A 13,243-nucleotide genomic window follows, 5' to 3' on the forward strand; every position below is an offset into this window, starting at 1 on the left:
CGTTTATTTCATTCCTTTATTCCCAGCCGTTTCAGAGATATAAGCGTGGTTCGCAAATCACGAACCACCCTGTATATGAGTTTTGTTAAAGTGGTGTGAGAGGCTGAATTCCTGACATCAGTGGACGCTATTGATCATGAGGGTTTGATTTCGACAGTGTCGAAAAATTTGGCACTACTGATTGATTCTAGGAGCATCCTTTTCCGCGAAAGCGGCATTAGCAGCAAAGTTCTTCAAGTTGTAAAACGGTACCATATCTATGAGTTTTGTTAAAGTGGTGTGAGAGGCTGAATTCCTGACATCAGATTTCGACAGTGTCGAAAAATTTGGCACTACTAATTGATTCTGGGAGCATCCTTTTCCGCGAAAGCGGCATTAGCAGCATTGAGAAAGTAGTATCTAAGAGCAGTATCCAACTGTCCAGTGCAAGTGACCAATGATCGACATTTAGAGCTATTTTAATATGTACCTAGCTTTATCACTTCTCATCATAAACCTTAATACTTTTGTTCCGTGTTGCAATATCACTTAAGCCCATCATATCTTTACAGATAAGCCCAGTCATGGCTGATTCATCAAATATCCTATTTTATGGAACTTATGTACATTTTACACTCCTTATGTTCAATTTCATACGAAACTTATAGGCAGATCCCATTTTCTCTCATCAATAAATCCATCAGACTGTCAAGATTGTGAGTTATATCTCGGGATTTCACTACTCGAATTTAATCATTCTTCAGCTATACTCTCGAGTATCAATAAGATACAAACTTTAGTGATAATATGGCAAATACAGCATTCAATTGAGCACTATTGGTTGACTTGGCATATTGTTTTTCAACAGTACTTAATGCTCTAGGTGCAACTGTAACGTTCAAGGAAACTATACAGTGGAGTCTGTGCAGTGCAAAAATATGAGAGACGTGATACCTACTCGATAGAGACAAAAAAGTCGAATTTTAATAATCAATTTAATTTGTACAATCTAAGACCTTATTTAAAATTCGGATGTAAAGGGACTTTTCACCTTTTCAGTCTCATCCTAGCAGCATAAATGAGGTGTATTCTAATCCATTCTAGGCTTCTGCCTTTTATTTGTTAGGTGCTCCCTGATTTTGACTAACAATGTTGTCCAAAATATGTGAAAAAACTTCAATTATTGTCGAAGATTTAAGTTCAGTGGTCGGTCACCAATAGAATAGTGCGACTTCACTTAACTGGAAACTTGACTCCGCTGAGTGATTCCACGGCTTTAATTACCTCGGAAGAATATACAGGATGTTCCCCAATAAATCCATCAGACTGTCAAGATTGTGAGTTATGTCTCGGGATTTCGCTACTCGAATTTATTCATTCTTCAGCTATACTCTCGAGTATCAATAAGATACAAACTTTAGTGATAATGTGGCAAATACAGCATTCAATTGAGCACTATTGGTTGACTTGGCATATTGTTTTTCAACAGTACTTAATGCTCTAGGTGCAACTGTAACTCGAATTATTTATCACAAATTATTGACTCTTTATTGTGTGCCAACTAAATAAGCCCATTCAAATGCTATTAGAGAGCGTCGTTTGATTCCTGTATATGCAGATTTCTGCAAGGTCAGGTTTGAAACCTGGACTATTAACAGGTAGAATACTGAATTTATTGATGGTTGGTGAATTCCCTATCTGGGACAAATGGGCTGATATCGGCTCATAAAAGCACCATACCTACCTATTTGTACAGCAAAATAACTCATAACTAAATTAAGACTGTGGGAAAAGAAGATTTTTTTTTTTTAATTGGATCATCTCTCCGATTTTTATATGTTCCATTATTTTTCTATTTTTTATCGAAAATTGGTTGGGTGAGACTATATGAGACAAAGCTCACATTATTGGGAATCTCTACCACTGCAGATAGTTTATGTATATTCGTACTCAGACTTTCCGAACACATAATTATACTCTCGAGTATCAATAAGATACAAACTTTAGTGATAATGTGGCAAATACAGCATTCAATGGAGCACTATTGGTTGACTTGGCATATTGTTTTTCAACAGTACTTAATGCTCTAGGTGCAACTGTAACGTTCAAGGAAACTATACAGTGGAGTCTGTGCAGTGCAAAAATATGAGAGACGTGATACTCGATAGAGACAAAAAAAGTCGAATTTTAATAATTAATTTAATTTGTACAATCTAAGACCTTATTTAAAATTCGGATGTAAAGGGACTTTTCACCTTTTCAGTCTCATCCTAGCAGCATAAATGAGGTGTAGGTATTCTAATCCATTCTAGGCTTCTGCCTTTTGTTTGTCAGGTGCTCCCTGATTTTGACTAACAATGTTGTCCAAAATATGTGAAAAAACTTCAATTATTGTCGAAGATTTATTCAAGAACAGGGGTTGGCAAAAGAAATGACCATCAAATCTTACCTACATGTTTCGCTGTTTCAAATGCAAATACGAGTTCCGCCCTACCCACACTGTATAGCGCTGCATTTAGTACTGAACAAGCGTGTGAATTTATCAAAGCTAGACAATAAGATAAAAGTGTGTACTGCAACCGTGAACAAGAATACTAGATCTGGTGAACAAGAGGTATTCTACATCTCGTAGGAAACAGTGAAGGAACGCTAAATATAGTCATACCTCTTTGCCCTAATCGGATTAGTACGTTTGTTTCATCGGATTTCAAGTTTCTCATTTCTAAAATTGTCAGTCGCAAAGACAGATTGTTTTTTTTTTTTTTTTTTTTTCAGAAAATATTTCTTTTTTTTCAGTTTGTTTTTTTGGGTGGGTCCTTTTTTTTTTTTTTTTTCAGAAAATTCGTGTCTCTTCAGTTGGTCTCTGTGGATGGTCTCTTCGGTTTGAACTTTGAAATTGTACTCGAAAAAAAAAATTGATTTCGAAAATTTTCAGATTTCTTTTTGACTTTGACTAGTAACTTGAAACACATCACATGCCTTTAGGCACACTCCATTTGTCAAGGGTCTAGGTTCAACTTGCCCTTGGGATCAATTTAATCTGAACAAGAACACTTTGAAGTACTTAAAGATGAGTTTCGTCAAGTTCATACAGAGGAAATCTTACCTCCTTCCTTTATCTCACCCGGTACAATACATCTCGCAGCCTACTCAAGTACTCATAGGTTCTGATGAACAGAGACTACCTAAGTCCTACTACAACTGGAATATTAACTATGGTCTAAAGATAGTAAGTAGTAACCTGGTACCGGTAACCTGTGGAAACTATCTACACAGGACCTAGCAGTCGTATATGTTGTTTGGTAGGTAATTGTTTTAGCTTACTATTATCATATGAATAATCCTCGGCGTAATTAGACAAGTCGGTAATGAGTTCCTATCGTGACCATTAGGCATGTTTTAGTATTTTTGTTCACACAAATTATTAATTTATTTTTCCGCCTGTGGAGAGTGAACGGCCCGACCTAGAGAGAGTATTGCCTGAACTACAAACTGGAGTGGTTATGCTCGTTTTCTTAAGGATTTTGGAGTTTTAAGCACGTGTTAGGCTAAAAACAAAGTTGAGGGGAGCACATAGTGCATAGAGCATCGAGTAGGCAGAGGGAAGGGGCGATAAAAGGGAACGACGAATTCAATCCGCAGAGAGCATAAAGCTCTGTGCTCTCCGCTCCACTCTGTTTTGAGTGGTCATAATTTCAACTGCCTAAAAAGCAAACTGAACTCAACTAGCCTCCCTCGGTGGTGTAGACTGTAGAGGCTCGCCGGGTAACTTGGAGGGTGTGGGTTCAAGGATCAAGATGCAGATACCTTTGTTGTAAAAATAAAATGAAAAAAAAAAAAAAAAAGTGCCAAAATCTAGGACTGCTGTTTTACAAAAACTACTTCTCCCTCGAAATTTCCCTAATGGCGCCGAGGCTCAAAACACTGACACAACCCTGTCAAATTGAAGCCCTTATCAGATACAAAGTCTTAACGCGTCAGTTTATGACACCGTTCTGATTTTGACAAACGATCCGACAAAATCAAACATAAGAGATAGGTTCAAAAGATAAGCGCGAGGCAGAACATCGAAACTCTGGGAGGCTTGGCTCATCAATAAATACCAAAACAATCAATGTGGTCCCTCAAACATAGGTACCAAATAATAAAGATTCTAGATATGGGATCATGCATTGAGTTTTGATTTGTATTTGGCAGCTCTTGTGACATAATCAGTTACATTTACCTATACTTGCATAAGGTGGGCTAATGATTTGCTTCATTTACCTACTTTACCATGAAAACCTTGAAAAGATAGGCCCTCCGTCTCTTTCAGGACTTTCATGTGTCCGAATATTCTGAACATTCTGTCTAGGGATGTTTGATACACTGACTGAAAATTGTGAAAATATGGGATCTTGAGTTATCTCCTGCTCGCGTATTTATTTTGGTACTGACTTGGGGAGTGTTCAAAATGGGTGAAAATTTTGAAAAGGTATTACGTATCTGTAAGGAATTTCTTAAAATCAGGTAAGAAATTACTAACCGTCTTTCTTTTAACAAAAATTTCTGATAACTAGCAAAAAAAAGAATAAGTAGTCATTTCGTTCTGAGGGCCCGAAGAGTGCTCGCAGAAAGGCAAAGGATTAAGTTTCCAATGGTTGCATTGAATCAGATCGTTGTCATAGACGCAGAGTCACCACAGGCCAAAGTCCGGTATGGGATCTTGAGTTATCTCCAATCTCCTGCTCGCGTATTTATTTTGGTACTGACTTGGGGAGTGTTCAAAATGGGTGAAAATTTGAAAAGGTATTACGTATCTGTAAGGAATTTCTTAAAATCAGGTAAGAAATTACTAACCGTCTTTCTTTTAACAAAAATTTCTGATAACTAGCAAAAAAAAGAATAAGTACTTCTTCTGACACTCTAATACCGGTCTAAAAAAGTTGATATATTTTTTGTTGGACTGATTGAACAATTTGGTACGAGCGTGGGATTTTGGTTAATTATTTTGATCAACCAAATTGCAGCTTAAATGTCCTCAATGCAGTATTTACATAGCAAAAAATACCTAAGCACCCTATTAGAAATGATGATAATTAATATTAATCAGACAGTTACCTCCTTATTACAGCTTGAAACAAGCCGCCATTACGCAACAGCTTCAAAAGACTCAACACCCGAAAACTCCTTACTAGTTCAAATCATTATTTAGAAGGGACATTTTTTTCTGTGAACACTAAATTAATGTCGGGGTATTGATAATGATGTGACGAATTATTGACATGACGGGGTACACTGAACCCAAATTATCTTCTGTATTGACAAAATTATTATTAATATTAATCAGACAGTTACCTCCTTATTAGGTACAGCTTGAAATAAACCGCCATTACGCCACAGCTTCAAAAGACTCAACACCCGAAAACTCTTTACTAGTTCAGATCATTATTTAGAAGGGACACTTTTTCTGTGAACACTACTAAATGTCGGGGTATTGATAATGATGTGACGAATTATTGACATGACGGGGTACACTGAACCCAAATTATCTTCTGTACTGACAAAATTATCTCATCGCTATCCTGTTACCTGTAACGTAACAGATAAAATAGGCACTAAAATCGACACCCAATGGTGCATCCGGGAACAAATAGACTTATCATTAGTAAGTGATTTACTGATAAGGTACCCAAACAGCTGTCAATGTTCTTCTTTGTCAAAGTTACCTCCTATGAGATGTGTGAGAGGTCTGTAAAGAGTGAACGAGTTATAAAAAAGAATGATAACAGCTGTCAATGTTCCTCTTTGTCAAAGTTACCTCCTATGAGATGTGTGAGAGGTCTGTAAAGAGTGAACGAGTTATAAAAAAGAACTATTTGACTCTTTTTGGTGGGCTACTCAGTCAATGAGTCAAAACTACTTTATTACTGAGTCAGGTCTTGAAACAAGTTCGAGTAACTCACTCTTTAAGCCCCTATACCCGTAGGTTTATGGAGTTATATTAACCTTCAGGAAGGACGTCAGCCTCAACTGGGTTAACTATAGTCTTAACTTGGGCCCTAAGTTACCTTAAATTCGTAGGTTTATGGAGTTATATTCCTTCAGGAAGGACTACAGCGGTACAGCCTCAACTGGGTTAACTATAGTCTTAACTTGGGCCCTAAGTTACCCTAAATTTGGATCGCCAAATCTTGAGATTTCATTAGACCGGCCATCGATGGTCTTGAAGAATTTCAACACCTAACAGAAATCAAAGAACCGTGGAATTTGCCGGTCAAATGTTTTGTTACGTTAGTCAACTATGCTTTCAAGATGTATTTTACCTCAATACCTATGTATTCTTGGATGTTTATGATACCTAAGTAGGTATTCTTGGGTTGAACAAAAACGAGAACGAGTTTAGTGGAAATACTTCAGAGTAAAGTGTCAAATGAGTCATTTCTTCATTCCATTGCATTACCGGTAAAGATCGTAGTCACAAACAGGACCTGTTGAATTTGTATGTTTACAATCTGTGACACAATTCACAATACACTTCAAAGTTACACTCAATTAAGCAATCTTGTTTACATCCAGACCAATGAACACGGACAATGGGGTAGTTTATGGGTCACGGGTAGTTCATAAACAGTAGGGTACATATTTGGGAGGTCTCAAGGGTCTTTGGTGTTGATTTGTGCCCCTTGGGATCATCTATTATGTTTGATTTGTTTGAACCATAAGAGGTATCCACATATTATCTACAGAGCTATTATTATCTCCTTTCAACTCCTGTTAAAAGTTCATATGTGTCCAGCAATTTTCCAAAACGGTATCTTGGAAAAGTCCAAGTGCTCGTATTGTTGAGAACTTTGATTTTTGGTGTGGACCTTCTTTCGTCCCGTAGGACCGAATCCTCGAATAGCTACAACATACACTGGGAAGTTCCTATATCCTATAAGTTCAGATCGCTCTGTAAGCTCTTTGTCTATAAACAAGCAAAGACAATATAATTATTTAATTGTGTAAATAAAAGCTATATCCAGTAGGTATGCAGAGATGAAAGCGTTGGTAATAAATACAGCCGAAGGTAACTATTATGTACAAAGCTGTTTGCAGTAAATAGTGTTAATGCTGGAAAACAATAGGAACATCTTGATCTTAATTGGAACCGGAGATTTGTATATTGGAATCCACTCTATAGTAAGTTGTTTTCAAGAATCGAAGCTCGATGGGTCATGGGTATATGTTCACAAAAATATGGGTGTGACCTGGGCGATTTTGCAGTTCTACAGTATTTGTTTCACAAATTTTGACCAGATTTTTCGGAGTTTTTTTACTTTTTGTTCAAAACAACTCTGTTAGTCTGTTTTTTGTTTGTTAGAACTATAACTGGATTAGCCTGACTAAACTACTTCTGTAAAGGAGTAAGGAGAACCTGGCATCTTTATATTTGCGTGTGTATTTTTCTCACAGATCTTGATGATGATGTGAGCCAACTTGATTCCTGTCAGTTCTACAGTATTTGTTTCACAAATTTTGAGCAGATTTTTCGGAGTTTTTTGACTTTTTGTTCAAAACAACTCTGTTAGTCTGTTCTTTGTTTGTTAGAACTATAACTGGATTAGCCTGACTAAACTACTTCTGTATAAGGAGTAAGGAGAACCTGGCATCTTTATATTTGCGTGTGTATTTTTCTCACAGATCTTGATGATGATGTGAGCCAACTTGATTCCTGTAAATATATACCCTACTGTTTATGAACTACCCGTGACCCATAAACTACCCCATTGTCCGTGTTCATGGGTCTGGATGTAAACAAGATTGCTTAATTGAGTGTAACTTTGAAGTGTATTGTGAAGTGTGTCATAGATTGTAAACATACAAATTCAACAGGTCCTGATTGTGACCACGATCTTTACCGGTAATGCAATGGAATGAAGAAATGACCCATTTGACACTTTACTCTGAAGTATTTCCACTAAACTCGTTCTCGTTTTTGTTCAACCCGAGAATACCTACTTAGGTATCATAAACATCCAAGAATACATAGGTATTGAGGTAAAATACATCTTGAAAGCATAGTTGACGTTTGTGACTACGATCTTTACCGGTAATGCAATGGAATGAAGAAATGACTCATTTGACACTTTACTCTGAAGTATTTCCACTAAACTCGTTCTCGTTTTTGTTCAACCCAAGAATACCTACTTAGGTATCATAAACATCCAAGAATACATAGGTATTGAGGTAAAATACATCTTGAAAGCATAGTTGACTAACGTAACAAAGTGATATTGCAACACGGAACAAAAGTATTAAGGTTTATGATGAGATGTGATAAAGCTAGGTACATATTAAAATAGCTCTAAATGTCGATCATTGGTCACTTGCACTGGACAGTTGGATACTGCTCTTAGATACTCATTATAATTGTATGTATGTACAATCTACTTACCTACTAACTCATCGACCATTCATACAATCGTATAGCTTGATCTGCCTGATACATTGTTGAATTTCTTTCTTCAATCTGAGATTTTCAATAGATAAAGATTATTAATATCATTATAGACACTTGTTTTGTTTGTTTTGCCTAATTCCTAATTTCCATGTTCATTTGTTATTGATTTCAGGTAATACCAACTTATAAAATTGGTACTCCATTTGAGACTTTTAAGAGTATATAGATTATTAATATCATTATAGACACTTGTTTTGTTTGTTTTGTCTAATTCCTAATTTCCATGTTCATTTGTTATTGATTTCAGGTAATACCAACTTATAAAATTGGTACTCCATTTGAGACTTTTAAGAGTCTATTATCAACTTAACAGGTAATGAGTATCTTCTAGTTATATCACATACGTGCATGTTTATTAACTCAGGGTAGGTAGGTATAAAGAAATGCCTAATTTTTTTACCATGTAGATTTTCAGCAGGCATGTAAAAAGGTACTCTAGAACATTTTCATTTAGTGGCAGTTTTCTGGACTTAATTAGACGAAGTTAGCATCAACAACAAATCCAATATATCAACATTTGCACCATGTAGATTTTCAGCAGGCATGTAAAAAGGTACCTATCTAGAACATTTTCATTTAGTGGCAGTTTTCTGGACTTAATTAGACGAAGTTAGCATCAACAACAAATCCAATATATCAACATTTGCATGTTTATAAAAACCCATCAAACTGCCTACGATCGCACCTCAGCACGTAACTTGAGGTGCTGGATTTTTCCATCCTGTTGTCTGTCTATTACTCTGGTGTTATCAACGTATCATGTTTACCTACCACAGACAGAAAACATAACCAAACACACACATGCCTGGTCTTTCTCAACAATGGAATCCATTGTAAGACCATGTCAGCAGAAAGTGGAAAGAAGCGAATATCTATTCTTGTAGCTTATAGGTAGGTTTGAATCCCAACTAGTCCACTACCCATCCAATGTTCAACATTTTCTTTTCGGAGTTATCAGCAAAATTCTTTATTTATTTTTTCTCTTTGAACCTCCTCACCAAAAAAATCACCAGGTTCACGAAGCAAAAAATTAACAACTTGGAAACTTCACACGTTCATACGCAGTTTACTGTGAAATGTCATTCATTTATTTATCTACTCTTGACTCATCTATGTACAGACTTTCAAAAGAGTCGTTAGGAAGAGAACGGACGTCTGTTTGAACTAGAAGGAGAAGTAGAAGAGAGATCAGAAAAATCAGAATGTGAGAACATTGAAACCACCCACGAGATGTATGCAAAATTATTCTATTAACCTATTAACCCGGTATTGAGGTAAAATACATCTTGAAAGCATAGTTGACAAACGTAACAAAACATTTGACCGGCAAATTCCACGGTTCTTTGATTTCTGTTAGGTGTTGAAATTCTTCAAGACCATCGATGGCCGGTCTAATGAAATCTCAAGATTTGGCGATCCAAATTTAAGGTAACTTAGGGCCCAAGTTAACTAGAGATCGGGTTACAAATTCGTTCTTTTTTTTACATTTCGAAATGACAAAGTTGTTGAGTATTCTCTATGCTTTTCCATTGGGACAACTGAAGTTCTATTTTTTCCTTGTCTCCTGACTCCTGGAAACAGGCGCTCCCTTTGTCCCTATTGGTGGTGATCTAATATCATCAAAGCCCGTCTTGGGATTTCAATACGAGGAAATGCAAAATATTCATTCTATTGGTGGTGATCTAATATCATCAAAGCACGTCTTGGGATTTCAATACGAGGAAATGCAAAATATTCATACTTTCTGGTAAAAGAGAAGAGGAAAAGTCAACACAGCCATTTTCCTGGTCCAGCCGTCAAAAATTTCCAGTCACGTCGATTTATCCACTGAAATCAAATTTCATTGTTAGTCTGTTGGATCAGGACCTTCAGCATTGTCCTCAACTCTTGCAGAGATCAGAAAAATCAGAATGTGAGAACATTGAAACCACCCACGAGATGTATGCAAAATTATTCTATTAACCTATTAACCCCTTGTAGGGCCAATGAACATGTTACAAAGTACACTCAAATGCATTAACCTTTTGTGAAATGGGTTTATAGCATGCACAGGGAGAAGATGTACGTGTGATCCGAGTCATTTTTGATCTCTCTGGTATGCAGCTAGAGATCGGGTTACAAATTCGTTCTTTTTTTTATATTTCGAAATGACAAAGTTGTTGAGTATTCTCTATGCTTTTCCATTGGGACAACTGAAGTTCTATTTTTTCCTTGTCTCCTGACTCCTGGAAACAGGCGCTCCCTTTGTCCCTATTGGTGGTGATCTAATATCATCAAAGCCCGTCTTGGGATTTCAATACGAGGAAATGCAAAATATTCATACTTTTTGGTAAAAGAGAAGAGGAAAAGTCAACACAGCCATTTTCCTGGTCCAGCCGTCAAAATTTTCCAGTCACGTCGATTTATCCACTGAAATCAAATTTCATTGTTAGTCTGTTGGATCAGGACCTTCAGCATTGTCCTCAACTCTTGCCTGATCGAATGGGCTAACGTAGAACAGGCGAAACTCTCGGACTTTGGCCTGTGGTGACTCTGCGTCTATGACAACGATCTGATTCAATGCAACCATTGGAAACTTAATCCTTTGCCTTTCTGCGAACACTCTTCGGGCCCTCAGAACGAAATGCTCCAAGACCAATTAAACTGACTTGCCAGCATCCTTCCTTACACAGAATATTCAGACACACAACAATCCTACAAACAAGTGGTTAATTTATTTACATGACCATTTGCATTAAACCTACATATAGTTGTCAGCAGATTTTTCACAATTTTCAGTCAGTGTATCAAACATCCCTAGACAGAATGTTCAGAATATTCGGACACATGAAAGTCCTGAAAGAGACGGAGGGCCTATCTTTGTATCAAACATCCCTAGACAGAATGTTCAGAATATTCGCACACATGAAAGTCCTGAAAGAGACGGAGGGCCTATCTTTTCAAGGGTTTCATGGTAAAGTAGGTAAATGAAGCAAATCATTAGCCCACCTTATGCAAGTATAGGTAAATGTAACTGATTATGTCACAAGAGCTGATCTATGTTTTCAAGGGTTTCTTGGTAAGTAGGTAACTGAAGCAAATCATTAGCCCACCTTATGCAAGTATAGTTAAATGTAACTGATTATGTCACAAGAGCTGCCAAATACAAATCAAAACTCAATGCAGGCCAACTGCCGATCCCGCATAACCGGGAAGGGATGAAAGAGGTTGGGAATTATTGTCTGTTCACTTGAATCCAGTACCCAGTATGTATGGTATGTGGAAATCAAGTTTGGAAGAAGCAATAAGAATCCATTCATTTTAATTTTGGAGTCAGGTTAACAAGATCCAGAGGTACGGAATTCATGTAGATTTTCAGCAGGCATGTAAAAAGGTACTCTAGAACGTTTTCATTTAGTGGCAGTTTTGTGGACTTAACTAGACGAAGTTAGCATCAACAACAAATCCAATATATCAACATTTGCAACAAAGTCCAACCAGCCTCTACAACTTATTTTGATCCAACTTGAAGTCTTATGCCTCTACAGCTTGAAGTTCTCTTAATCCAAGTCATTGCTTCACACACAATCACACATTTCAAAATTCACAACGCTTACATTCAATTCTCTTCTCTGCCTTTATTAATGAAATAAACAATAATATGTAAATTTTTATCGTGATTTTATTTTGATGAGAAACATTTACCTATGAATCGTTAATGGACATAGCATCTTCATACAACACCTACACACTGACACGAACTATACCACAAGGATAAGTGGCGAATCCAAAGACGTTGGGGTATGAAATATTTTGCTGGTGACTAGTGAACAATAATTGTGGGCACCTGTGATATAGGTACCCTGGTGTCTTTTGTTTTGTTAAAATGGGCCCTTGTCTAGAGAAAATTAACAAGATTGATCGCTTTTAGCTGTAGAAAGCATTGTCATTTTTGAAATTAGTACATTTACATGACCAGGATTTTAATAATTTCTCGTACTTGCACTGTGCCTCCGACACTGGTTGACATCATATTCAAGAGGATATGGTCTGAATTTGAACTCCGTTCGAAGTACAAAGGGTTGCTGGCGAAAATTGTTCGCATTCCCCGACTCTCAACTAATCCGAAGTTACGATAATTATGTAGAAATCGCATCTGCGATAAACAGGATCATTAATACAAGATTTAGGGGATCAATAAAAAGTTATTGCACCATTACCGATTATATTTTCGGCAAACGAATGACCATAAATTTCGACCGATTTGAATTTTGAGTAGGTATGTGGAGGAACGGAGTTCAAATTCAGACCATATCCTCTTGAATATGATGTCAACCAGTGTCGTAGGCACAGTGCAAGTACGAGAAATTATTAAGTCCTACTCATGTAAATTTTATATGAACGAATTTCAAAAATGACAATGCTTTCTACAGCTAAAAGCGATCAATCTTGTTAATTTTCTCTAGACAAGGGCCCATTTTAACAAAACAAAAGTCCTGCTCATGTAAATTTTATATGAACTAATTTCAAAAATGACAATGCTTTCTACCAGCTAAAAGCGATCAATCTTGCTAATTTTCTCTAGACAAGGGCCCATTTTAACAAAACAAAAGACACCAGGGTACCTATATCAGTAGGTGCCCACAATTATTGTTCACTACAAGTACTATATAGTATGATTGAAATTGAAAATCATTGATAGACAAAGAGTCTCTCCAGTACAACTTTCTGGCAAAAAACACACCCTTAAGTTATCCACCTTATTTTTTTCATGAATATGTACCTACATGATGTCTAATT

The sequence above is a fragment of the Diaphorina citri genome, unplaced genomic scaffold, assembly GCF_000475195.1.
Source record: "Diaphorina citri unplaced genomic scaffold, Diaci psyllid genome assembly version 1.1 scaffold1005, whole genome shotgun sequence".
Classification (NCBI taxonomy): domain Eukaryota; kingdom Metazoa; phylum Arthropoda; class Insecta; order Hemiptera; family Psyllidae; genus Diaphorina; species Diaphorina citri.